Source organism: Monodelphis domestica, chromosome 4 (genome assembly GCF_027887165.1).
Source record: "Monodelphis domestica isolate mMonDom1 chromosome 4, mMonDom1.pri, whole genome shotgun sequence".
In the NCBI taxonomy this organism is placed as follows: domain Eukaryota; kingdom Metazoa; phylum Chordata; class Mammalia; order Didelphimorphia; family Didelphidae; genus Monodelphis; species Monodelphis domestica.
The window spans coordinates 193,304,124-193,316,582 of record NC_077230.1 but is presented as its reverse complement, the minus strand read 5'-3'; positions in this window follow the sequence as shown (position 1 = coordinate 193,316,582).

Here is a 12,459-nt window from a genome sequence, read left to right as displayed (position 1 = left end):
TCTTCATAATGCTATGTGTTTTATTTTATACATTTAAAAAAAACTGATGAAAAGGTATCAGTAAGCTTACCCAAACTGTCAAAAGAGTTCATGATACAAACAAGGCTAAGAATGTAAAAAAAAAAAGAAAAAAGAAAAAGAAATATTGAAAAATGTAATTTGTGGACAATATTTTTTCTTTTTTATTAAATTGTATTTTTATTGTCATGCAAAACATACTTTCATATTGGTCATTATTGTAAGGGAAAACTCATACATATACCAAAACCCCAAAATAAAACCATAAATACACAGTTGTGAGAGACAACTCTAACAGTTCTTTCTCTGGAGTTGGACATTGCATTGCATGAAAGTAGCCAAATTTTTACAGATAATCATCATTGAACATTGCTATTATTGGGTACAATGTTCTCCCAGTTCTGCTTATTTCAATCTACATCAGTTCCTGCAGATTTTTCCAGCTTTTTCTGAAATCATTTGCTTATCATGTCTTATAGCACAATAGTATTCCATCACCAATATGTACCTGTAAGGCTCATCGCCAGGGTCAGCCAGCCCTGTGTGACCTCACTTGGGGTAACGAAATGAAGAGTAATGAATGGATGCTATATGAAAATGAATAGCGACAAAGCTTTATTGGTTTCACACAAAGCATATATAGGTTAAGACACACAGGAAGATATGATGTTACCGCCCAGCAACAGCAGGAACCAATAATTGGGCAGATTCATAGGAATTCATGACGTTACCTGCCAGGCACAGGGAAGAACTGAGAGGATTCCAAACAAGCAACTTTCCCACAGTCTCTCACAATTTCTCACAAACCTTATCAATCCTCCCTTTGCTGGATACTCCAGCCTTGCAGTTTCTTTCTCCCAAACCTTATCAGTCCTCCCTCTGATGCTACTCCAACCTTGAGCACACAGCTGGGCAGGTCGTACACAGTTCAACCCACAACCCTGACTATGCAACCCAAGCAGGGAGAAGAGGAGGGCTTTAACCCTTACAGTTCTGCCTCAACTACATGTACCATGATTTGTTCAGCCATTTCCCAATTGATGGACATCCCCCCAATTTCCAATTCTTTTCCACTAAAAAATAGAACTGTTATAAATATTTTTTTAAATTTTAAAACCCTTACCTTCCATCTTGGAATCAATACTGTGTATTGGCTCCAAGGCAGAAGAGTGGTAAGGGCTAGGCAATGGGGGTCAAGTGACTTGCCCAGGGTCACACAGCTGAGAAGTGTCTGAAGCCAGATTTGAACCTAGGACATCCTGTCTCTAGGACTGACTCTCAATCCACTGAGCTACCCAGCTGCCCCTATAAATATTTTTGTACAAGTAGGTCCTTTCTCTTTTTTATGATTTCTTTGGGATACAGTAGTGGTATTACAAGATCAAAGGGGTATGCACAGTTTTATAGCTCTTTGGGCCTAATTCCAAAATACCCTCCAGGATGGTTCCATCAGTTCACAATTCCACCAATAATGCATTAGTGGTGGACAATTTTTCTGTTGATTGCATTAAGCTCCAAATAACAGTGTTCTTCCATAATAAGATCCATCACTCTCAATAAAATATGACCTAACATTCCCCAAAGGGAAAATTAAAGGGATAAAGAGTAACTATTGTCAACAGCATAATTCAGTGACTAAAAGATGGTTTAAAATGATGTGCAATGACTATGGGTGTTTGGAAGTGAGTATTTTCAAACAGTACTGTTTTTCTGAATGTTTAATAACTGACCCTCTTGGAAAAAGTATACATGACACATGTTTAAGTTTAATGTGCATCATTAACATTTTCCATCATTTTCTAAAATCTATACAAAACAATAAATCAATCCCATATTTGTAGGGTTTGTGAATTTATGAGGTGTAAAATTGGCTCTCACATGTTTTGAGCTAGCTCCAGCACAGTTTTGTTTTCAGTAATCATTAAAAGCCATAATTAAAAAAAAAAAGATCACTCTCACCAAATTGCAAAGGAAGGTGTAGTAGAAAACCAAAAACAATAGCAATAATTGACAGATTATTGGATCAAACCGATTTTATAAATCCTTAGAAAATAAGCAGAGATCTTTAGAGGTACCTGTCATTTGATTGACTGTTATTCATTTCTCTAGCATTCAGTGTAGACTTCATGAAATTGGAAGAATAGTGAGATTATGTGTTTTGTTTTGTTATTTAAACTCCTAACAATATGAATGGGGGTGGGGTGCTTTTCATGGGCAAATAAATGCAAAGGCTGAACCACCAAAGACTGAAAAAAGTTAAATTTTACTGAATAATCAAACTTTTTTTTTATTCAGACTATATCAAAATCTTTGTCAGAAGTACAGCTGAACCTATAAGACCTGGGACATAATCAAATTATAAAATAGCATCCTTCCAAAAAATGTTTTGGAGATTTATTCATTCCAATTCCTATAATTCTTGTTTCCATTAAATCAATTATGAACTCTGAGAAATATACTCTTGTAAACTTGATGCCAAATCATGTCAAAAATTACCAAAGGAAAAAGAGGATTTTATTGCACATTAAAATCTTTCAAAGATGTAAAAAGTCATCAGTTTGTTCCAAATAATTTTTGTTTTGTTCCAAATTTTTGTAAATTGTGTTTCACCCCAGTGAAGAGAATACCTATGTTGATAAGATCAAGTATCCTTTATAGTATTGAAATATCTATAAAGTTGGTAGAGGGCCCTAGTGAAAAAGCAAATATAATTAAGACAGCCTTTGCCTTAATGGTATTAACATATTGATCTATAAGTATTAGGTCAATATTAATCTCCATTTTCTTTCTTGACTCAACTTATATGCATATCAAAAAAGCTTCCTCAAATGCCTGCTTCCCTCACCACTTTGCTCAAAATCATATTTATTCTCTTAAAATTTATCTACTTAAGAACTGAGCCTATATCCTACCAATCATCAGTGACTTGAACAAAGCAAATGTAACAAATATTGAACTTAATCAAGTTAAATTTCATTTAACTGAATTGTAAGTCTTATGCATTGGATCAAGCTTCATGAAGTCTTAGGCCCTGTAAATACAGGACCTACAGAATGTATCCCAGCAGTGACTGAGCAATCCATGAAAAGCAATTTTGGTTTTTCAAAGAGGGTTTTGAGAGGCCAAAGCTTGTAGGAAGAACTTGTTGTGGGGGGGGGGAAATGAAAACAAAACAAAACAAAACAAAACAAAACATGCTCAAAGCTAGTTCCTACCCAGAAGAATTTCTTTGCCTTTTAGGTAAAAATATACATGGTCTCCAGTTTTTAAATAAATAAATCCTTAAATCCAATTAAATAAATAAATAAAGTTTAAATAAGTTGTTTGGAATTTAATTTATAAGTCAGTTGTTTGGCACTTGGAATACAGTTCAACATTAGAATTCTCAGTTACTGGTGTCTATTAGGTTCATGGAATGATAGAAAGTTGAAGGTAGAAGAGCTGGAAAAGAATTTAGCATGAATCTTGCCTTAATTCCTTATTATAATAACCAAGGTGTTAATGTGACTAATACTGGAGTGAATAAGACCCAAGAACTGAGAATTGTTTTGACTTCCAGGACATCAAGTCTGATAGTCAATTTGGCTGTTTAAGAGAAACTGTGAACTATTCTATTCTTGTCCATGCCCGTGCTTCTTAGTTGGTGCAGCAAAAAACTAAATACTGATGACTAATAATCTAAGGAACTGTAAAGGCTAAAGGAATGAGGAGTATCAGATATTTGGATGGATAGATAGATAGATAGATAGATAGATAGATAGATAGATAGATAGATAGAGTTTAATTGTCAATAATGATCTTGGAAAACTAAACCATGCACTGTTTTCAGATATATTTGTTTAGTCTCTGATTATGTTATTAAAAGGAACATTGGGTAGTTTAATAAAGGAACTAGGCATAAAGCATTCTGAATGCAAGTGCAGATAACTATAAAAATAAAATTCCCTTGCAACCAGACCCAGAGTAGAGGATAACTGTCTTGAGGACTGCACTTAACTAAATAAACAATGACAGAAGGACTTAGATGTGAACTTGAGAATGCAGAGCACCTGTTTGGAGCTAACTCAACATACAAAGCAGGGACTATGCTGATGCATATTAATAGCAGTAGAATAAAAATAAAAAATAACAAAGGTAATTCCAGGGAAATGAGACATTCAAAGAAGGAACAACATCCAGTAAAGCCAAAATGAGGGGAAGAAAATATGGCAAAATGCATAGAATGTGCCATGACCAGAGGTGGAAGGATGTCAGGCTACATTGCCATGATGAATTCAACTCCATTGTGTTTGCCAGTGTTAAGGGAACTAGTAAAGGCTTTAAGCATGCTGTTCCCACCTTATCATGAATATGCATCCCTGTGGAATGTATTACAAAAAGAAAATAAGACCTAAACAAATCACAGTCCAATCACTGTTCAAATATCTTACCTTAGGTCTCACAGCTAATTAGTCACAGTTCTACAATTTGAACTCAGGTCCACATGAACTGTTATAATCCTTAATGAAGTCAAAGTACTATAAATTTATTTCATTATTCAAGGGTCTGAAATCTGTTGTGATTCACTAAATTGGATCACAACTCTGCTATAATTTAAGAGATATTCTTTGAGAGCTGTTGTGACCAAACATACACACACACACACACACACACACACACACACACACACGCACTAAATATAAAACAAACACTGTGCATTCACTTTTTTAATATAAATTAATAATCACCTTTGTGATTCATGTTTTTGAATGTCGTTAATCTGGTCCTGAGATGACAGGCATATGGAGTCCATCATATGAGTCATGCACAGCTGGCACAGCCATGAGGAGGCAGTAGAGGAAAGCTGTAGTAAAGGAAGAAGGACTGTATATGGATCTTTTTTCCCCTAAAATACAATAGGAAATAATATTGTAGGGATATCTTTTTTCTTTTTAATATATGTAGATTTAAACGTAACAAAACAATTTTATTTAAAAAGATACACAAGAATTTCCTGACAATGTAATTTGTTTGTCTAGGACTTAAGCAAAAGCAGAAAACAATGATGCTTAATGAAAAAGTTTTTTCAACTGTTTGGGACAGCTATTGGCACAGTGGATAGAGCACAGAGCCTGGACTTAGGGAGACCTCCTGAGTTAAAATCTCACTTCAGACATTTACTATCTATATTTGACTTTAGCCAAATAAGTCACTTAATCTGTTTGTCTGTTTCCACAGTTCTAAAATGATGATAATAAAAGCACCTACTTTCCAAGTTGTTGTGAAGATAAAATGAAATTTTATATGTAAAACACTTTGCAAACCTTAAAGCTCTATGTAAATGCTAACAAATATTATTATTATTATTATAAAATTTTATTAAACAATTTGAATAATTAATAATAAACAACTTTGTCTCCTATGTAATTGGTTTTGCTGCACTACTTTTCTTCATTCTTTTAAAGTCTTTGTTAGAGGGGTGGTTGTTGGGTATGAGATAAGATTTTGGAAGTCAATGGTATATAAAAACCAAAGACATCCATTATAAAATTAAAAATTAAAATTATTAAAATAATGGAGAAATCTTTACTGAATTTTTGTACTTAAGAAAAGGTTCAGTGAAAGTTCTATAGGGGGTTTCTAAATATTTTTGGTATTTTATTTTAAATGTTATGTTTATTTTATTCTATTGCTTTAGAACTAAATAAAATGGTTCTTTTTTAGACAAAATTTCACTTTGAAACTTGTAGTTTTCCCTTTCCATAAATTCCAGAGCTAGCAGGAACCTCAGCATCTGCCTTGTCCAGCTCTTTCATTTTTCAGCATGAGGAAACTGAGGGTCAGGATAATTAAGTGATTTGTCCAATGGTACATCCACATCAAAAGTCTTATGTTAATAAGGTATGACCAGGGATATTTTAAGCTTACAAATGCAATGAAAATATTCTAATTTTACTTAGAATACCACAGGTTTTATTTAATCCTCAAAATGAAATTTCTCTCATTGTAAAGATTTTGGAAGTTAGAGTAAAAACATTGCAACCAGAGTTAATAAGGTATAGTGAGTAAAATGAACAACAAGCTGGTGCTATGTCAATATATCTCTCTCTGGGTCTCAGTACTTCTTGCAGCTTCACAAATTTGTGTCTCTGTTTAGCTACTAGACCAGATTTAGTGCTTGGTCCCTGGACCCTAACTTTATACCAATCCAAAGTTCCTATAGGGGACAGGGGCTGATGGAAACACTTACATGTCTTCACCCTCTTCACTTCTAAACTGGACTATCTCCACTTCTCTTTTGGCCCTACTTTCTCCACATAGAAATCTTGGACTCCTTCCCTGGAAACATTTTGGACTCTGCTGGGTGAGTTTTCATCTTCTCTGACTAGATCTACATTACTTGTCACCATCTCCTCTTATCCCTCTCAATTCCCCTTTATATGTTCTCTTCCCCAGTTGGAATATACATTTCTTGAGGGCAAAGATGAATCCTTGACCTAGATGTATCTGTATCCCTAGCATTTAGAATAGTGCGTGTTACCTGTTCTCTCTACCCCCTGTATCTCTCTCTTTCTCTATCTCTCTGACTCTGTCTCTGTCTCTGTTTTCTCAGTTGCACTCTAAAGTTAAAAGCTTGATAAGATCCACAATAGTTAGCATCACCCCATATATTCTTGACAAAAGTCTCCTGGCTTAAAATATACTCCTACACTTTATGTGTCCAGGAGGAAAAGGTAAGAGAAAACAGGAATTAGGGAATCTTATTCCCTCAGAGACAGAACATGAGTATTGATGGTGAGCTATGAATGGATGTAATTAGGCATCCTCATCCTGAAGTAGTCAGTTAGTCAAGTAGCATTTTTATAACACCCTATTATGATTCAGGCACTTCAAGGGAAACCAAACCAAACCAAAACAAAACAAAACAAAACAGAAAAAAGTAACATATCTGCTCCCAAGATACTCACAGTCTTTTGGTAAGGACTTTCCTCACCATTCCTATTAGGTAGGTTTGGAAAAACAGAGAGCAGGTTCCATTGTGACTAAGTCTGAACCTTGGAGATCACTGGTTAGCTAACCAAATGAACAGGCTGGAGCCCAAGAAGTAATAGGAAGAATTCCAAGCATCAGCTTGGAAGGAAAGTTTGGGAATTCTTGGGAACAGGAGAATTAGAATCAACAACCTTGACAGTCAAGTGAGCCCACAGATAGGGAAATATACAAGTAGTATTTCTCAGTCAAATGTCTATAAGCTGACTTTTACCTATAAATAAGATATTGTCTTCTAGTAGATAAATTTTTCTTATGATAACTGGCATTTACATAACACTTAAAATTTTCTGTAGCTCCTTACATACCTCATCAGATTTATTTCTAAGTAGAAAAAAAATAACTTCATTTGACATTCAACTTTAAAGTCACAGCTTTAGCCATTAAAATATTTTTATCTCAACATTTCATAATGGCTAGCCTTTATACAGTGCTCTTAGATTTTCAAAGTGTTTTTCAAATATTTTATCCTCAACAACAACCCCAGGAAGTAGATGCTATTATTATCCTCATTTGACAAATGAAAAAACTAAAGATTACTTTTTTCAGGGATATGATAAATACCTGAGGCTGTGTTTGAATTCAGGTCTTCCTGAGTTCTTTCTACTTATTGTGTAATTAGAATCTGTTACCCTAAAAACTATGATCCCCAACAAAACTATGATTCCCAGCACCCTACTCACTTCCTGTCAGTATGTGCTGATGTAGACAGGATATAAATTTGGCATAGCCCACCTCTCACTCTCTTTCATTCCTGTCAGGGCTTTGGTGGAGCAGGGATTTTTGAGCAGGTAGAAAAACTTAATTACGTGGTTCTATTTTGTCAGATAATACACTTTATAAAAATAATACTTGAAGTATTGGACATTAATTTTAATCTTACACTATTCACTGTACCTTCTACCCAGTTGCTTGTAAGTATCTGAATCACTTTAAAGCTAGAATACAATTCAATCTCACCATTGCTGTTTATTGACAATCTTCTTAATTTTAGTTTTAATCTTTTTCTAACTATGAGCCTATATGCCCATTCCTAAGTCATCCATCCTTGCCTAAGCTAGACTCAATAAGCTGAATACTTGGAAATATTAAAAAAATTAACACTTTTTTGTCTAAATATTTGGCTTGGTGCGAACCACATTATTTTTCTAATCTAAATCTTATTTTATTTCCCCCTATTTGGAATTGGTGTTCACTGTGAGAGAAATTATAATCTTTAGTGATATATTCATACTGAATTGTTCCCTTTGGGGTATATAAAGTACCTACTTTTTCTAGTGTATTTTATTAGCAGAAATTTCTAATTTATCTTCTCATGTTGTGTTAACTTTGCTTCCTTTGACGCATCTTTAGAATAGTAAAGTAATTTTTCTTTTTAACTGAATCTTTTCTTCTCATGCAGTGATTAAAAGAGAGACTTTCTATTGGGAACCCTGTCATTAATATTCTAGCATAACTGAATTTTGAATAAGGAAAGGGAATACCACCAAGAGTTAACTCTTTGGAAAACAATTTCATTCTTGGGCACCAACAGAGTCCTGATGTTTTGATCTTCCTAAGATAATGATCTGCCTGACTACTGGTACTAGAGCAATTAAGTCACCTGTAGGCAGGTTTTGCCTACAATCAACAGTAGGTCATTTCTGATCTTGGGGAGGCTGAAATCCATAAGGAACTTACTGATTGTTTACTCAGTAACTGGGGTTAACTGACCCCAGGATGCCATTTCTTCTATACCTGAGTTCCTGCCTCAAATCTCAGCACCTGAGATATTGACCTCAGTTCAATTGACAAACATTTATTAAACTCTTACAATGTACTAGACCTATGCAATGAGGATATAAAGAAAAAGTGAAAAAAATCTCTGCCCTCAAGGAACTTACATCTTAATGAGGAAGAGAGAATATACATAGTTTCATGTAGGAGATATATAGATTAGAAAGAAGGTAACCTTAGAGGGAAAGATAGCAAAAGAAGACCTGCAGCAGAGGATGAGGTTTAAGCTGCCCTAAAGGAAGTGATGTTTTCTAGAGGATAGAGTTGAGGAGAAAGAGTGTTCCAGTCACAGGATACACAGCCACTACAAAGTCATGAAGGTAAGAATTACAATTTCCTATGTGAAGTATAGAAAGCAGGCCAATATGGTTAGAAGAGAGTTCCTGGAGGGAAGTAATTTATAAGAAGACTCGAAAAATTGGAAGGGACTAGTTGTGACAAGTCTGAAATTCCAGGTGTATCTCTTTAATTTTAGAATAGTGAGCTACTGGGATTTGAGTAGGAAAGGGGTGACATGATCAACCTATCCTTCAGGAATATCACTTTGGCAATTAAGGATAGAATGGAATAGAAAGAGATTTGCAGCAAGAATACCAAGTAGGAGCCCACTGCAATAATGAAGGTAAGAAATGATAAGACGTTGAACTAGGGTGGCACCTATATAGAAGGAGAGGAAGGGACAAATCTGAGAGTTGTTGTAGGGGGGAAAAAACAACTAATTTGGCAACTGATTGGTCAGGTAGAATGAGTGAGAGTAAGGAACGAAGTTTACTGCTATGGTTGCTCTAGTGGCTTGGAATACAAGTTCATTTTAGACAGTAATTTTTGTCTTTGTAGTCCGGGCATCTAGCAGCCTGCCACGTGGTAGGTGCTTATTAATAAATGCTTGTTGAATTATAAAGTGCCATAGAATCTTCATCACTTCCTTTTCCCTTCCATTTCCCACACCCAACCCTTCCTATTCTCACTGCTGCAAATCTGGTTCTTATTTCCCTTTGCCAGTACTGTTATAAATTTGAAAATTGTCTCCCAATCTCTAGTCTGTCCCTACTCCAATTCCTCCTACATACAGCAAACACGTCTATTCATGTCAATTTTCTGTTCAAAAATCTTCAGTGATTCCTCATTATCTGTAAGGTTCAAATACCTCAGCATGATGTTCAAGAGATCTTTTGCTATGGCCCTAACTTATTTTAACCTCTCCCATTCACTAACGTATACTCAGGGCTCCAACCAATCTGGATGAATAGATATTCTAGGCAAACCTCAACCTTTGCTGCTCCCATAACTCTTCATGTTGTTGTCTCTCCCTGGAATGTACCCGCCTCATCCCATATCTGCACCTATCTAAACCCTATTCATCCTTCAAGGAACAGTTTAATGCCACTTCCTCCATGATAGCTTCCTTAATCCTTCTAATTGGACTAGCCTTGCATTTTATTGCTATATATGCTATATATCTCTCATACTATATATCATAATCTGCTAGAAGTAGAAGCAGGAGGCATTCAACCTATGCAAAATTAAGTATAACATAGGAGTAAAGAGAGAGGGAAGGAGGAGGAAGAAGAGGAAGAAAGAGGAGAAGGAAGAAGGAGAGAGAAGAAGAAAGAAGAAGAAGAAGAAGAAGAAGAAGAAGAAGAAGAAGAAGAAGAAGAAGAAGAAGAAGAAGAAGAAGAAGAAGAAGAAGAAGAAGAAGGAAAGAAGAAGAAGAAGAAGAAGAAGAAGAAGAAGAAGAAGAAGAAGAAGAAGAAGAAGAAGAAGAAGAAGAAGAAGAAGAAGAAGAAGAAGAAGAAGAAGAAGAAGAAGAAGAAGAAGAAGAAGAAGAAGAAGAAGAAGAAGAAGAAGAAGGAAAGAAGAAGAAGAAGAAGAGAAGAAGAAGAAGAAGAAGAAGAAGAAGAAGAAGAAGAGAAGAAGAAGAAGAAGAAGAAGAAGAAGAAGAAGAAGAAGAAGAAGAAGAAGAAGAAGAAGAAGAAGAAGAAGAAGAAGAAGAAGAAGAAGAAGAAGAAGAAGAAGAAGAAGAAGAAGTAAAGAGGAGAAGAAGGAGAAGGTGAGGAGGAGGAGGAAGGAGAGAGAGGAAAGAAGAAGAGGAAAAAAGGAGGAGGAGAAGCAACAGCATTTATAGTGCCTTTTAAGGTTTAAAATGCAAGCAAATATTATCTCATTTTATCCTCACAGCACACAGGTAGGCACTCTTATTATCCCATTTTACAAATAAGGAAACTGAAGCAAACAAAAATCAAGTGACTGGCTCATGGTCACATTCATAGGAAGTGTCTGAGATTGGATTTAAAATCATGTCTACCTGGCTTAAGGTCCAAGTGCTTTATCTATCAAGACATGTGCCTTTGTACAAGAAACAGGAAAGATAGAAACAAAGTGCTCTAGGAAATTTTGAGGATGGAGAGGACTTTTAAGATTTTTACTGCACATATTAGGGAAAGTTTCACAGGGGAATTTGCATCTGAGCTAAACATAAAATGAAGAGAAAAAATTGACAGGGGGGAAGAGGGAAGAAGTGGATGAATTCTAGGCCTGGAGGATTGCCTGAACAGATAGATGCCCAGAGGCCAGAGATAACATGTTGAGTTTGGGGAACAGCTAATAGACCTTTTTGGCTGAAATAAAAAGGAGAAATAGAAAATAATTCTGTGAAGTTAAGTTAAAGCCAAATTGTGAGGGCCTTAATCACCAGGCTGAATTTGTTATTTTATCCTAGTAGGACTTAAGGCTTTCCATAGTCTGGCTTCAGTTTAACTTTGCAGACTCATTTCCTATTCACATACTGTACATCTCAGCCAAACAGGTTTATACAACAAAACAGAAATTCAGAGGAGAGTGAAGTTGCATCTGATTAAGGAATCAAGGAAAGTTTCATTGAGGTGGTGGTATTTAAACTGGGTCATGAAAAATCAACAGATTTTAGAAGGTGCAGAGGGAGAACAGGAGTCAAGGGGGAATGGACGTTACAAGTGGCGAGCAGCATGAATCATTCCACATTGGGTGATTTTATTGTTTCCTAGGGGGAAAAAAGAGGCAGATGGATAACCCAAGAAAAAGATTGTTAAACTTAGGCTTGGGAAAATTTAGATCCTAGATGTGTGGTCCTGGACAAGTCATCTAAGTTCACTCAGCCTAATTTAACCTTCTCATTTTATGGATGAGGATCCAAACTGGTTAAGTAACTTGCTTTAGTACACACAGTGACAGAGCTAGGATTCAAATCGAAGACTCCTAGATCCAGGACAAGTTCCTCAGAATCATCCTCCAAAAAAGAAGCTAGTTAGTTTAGTCTGTTATCCATTTTTATGATTTCCTTTCATCTAAGAATAGAACTAGATGGGACCTCAAAGACCATCCAACTCAATTCTTTCATTTTATAGATGAAGAAACTGAGTCTCAAGGAAACTAAGTGATTTATTCAAGGCTATACAGGTAATAAATATCAGAATCAGAATTTGAACACAGATCCATTGAATTCAGAGCCATAGCCCTTTCTACTTACCACACTGGAGGTTCCTTCCTGCAACTTAAAGATAGAAAAAAAATAAACTAGCACTCCTCCACTAGAACAACTCCAACTTCCCAGATTTTCAGAGTCCCGTGCCCTCCAGTACAGGCATAGCCAAAAGAAGA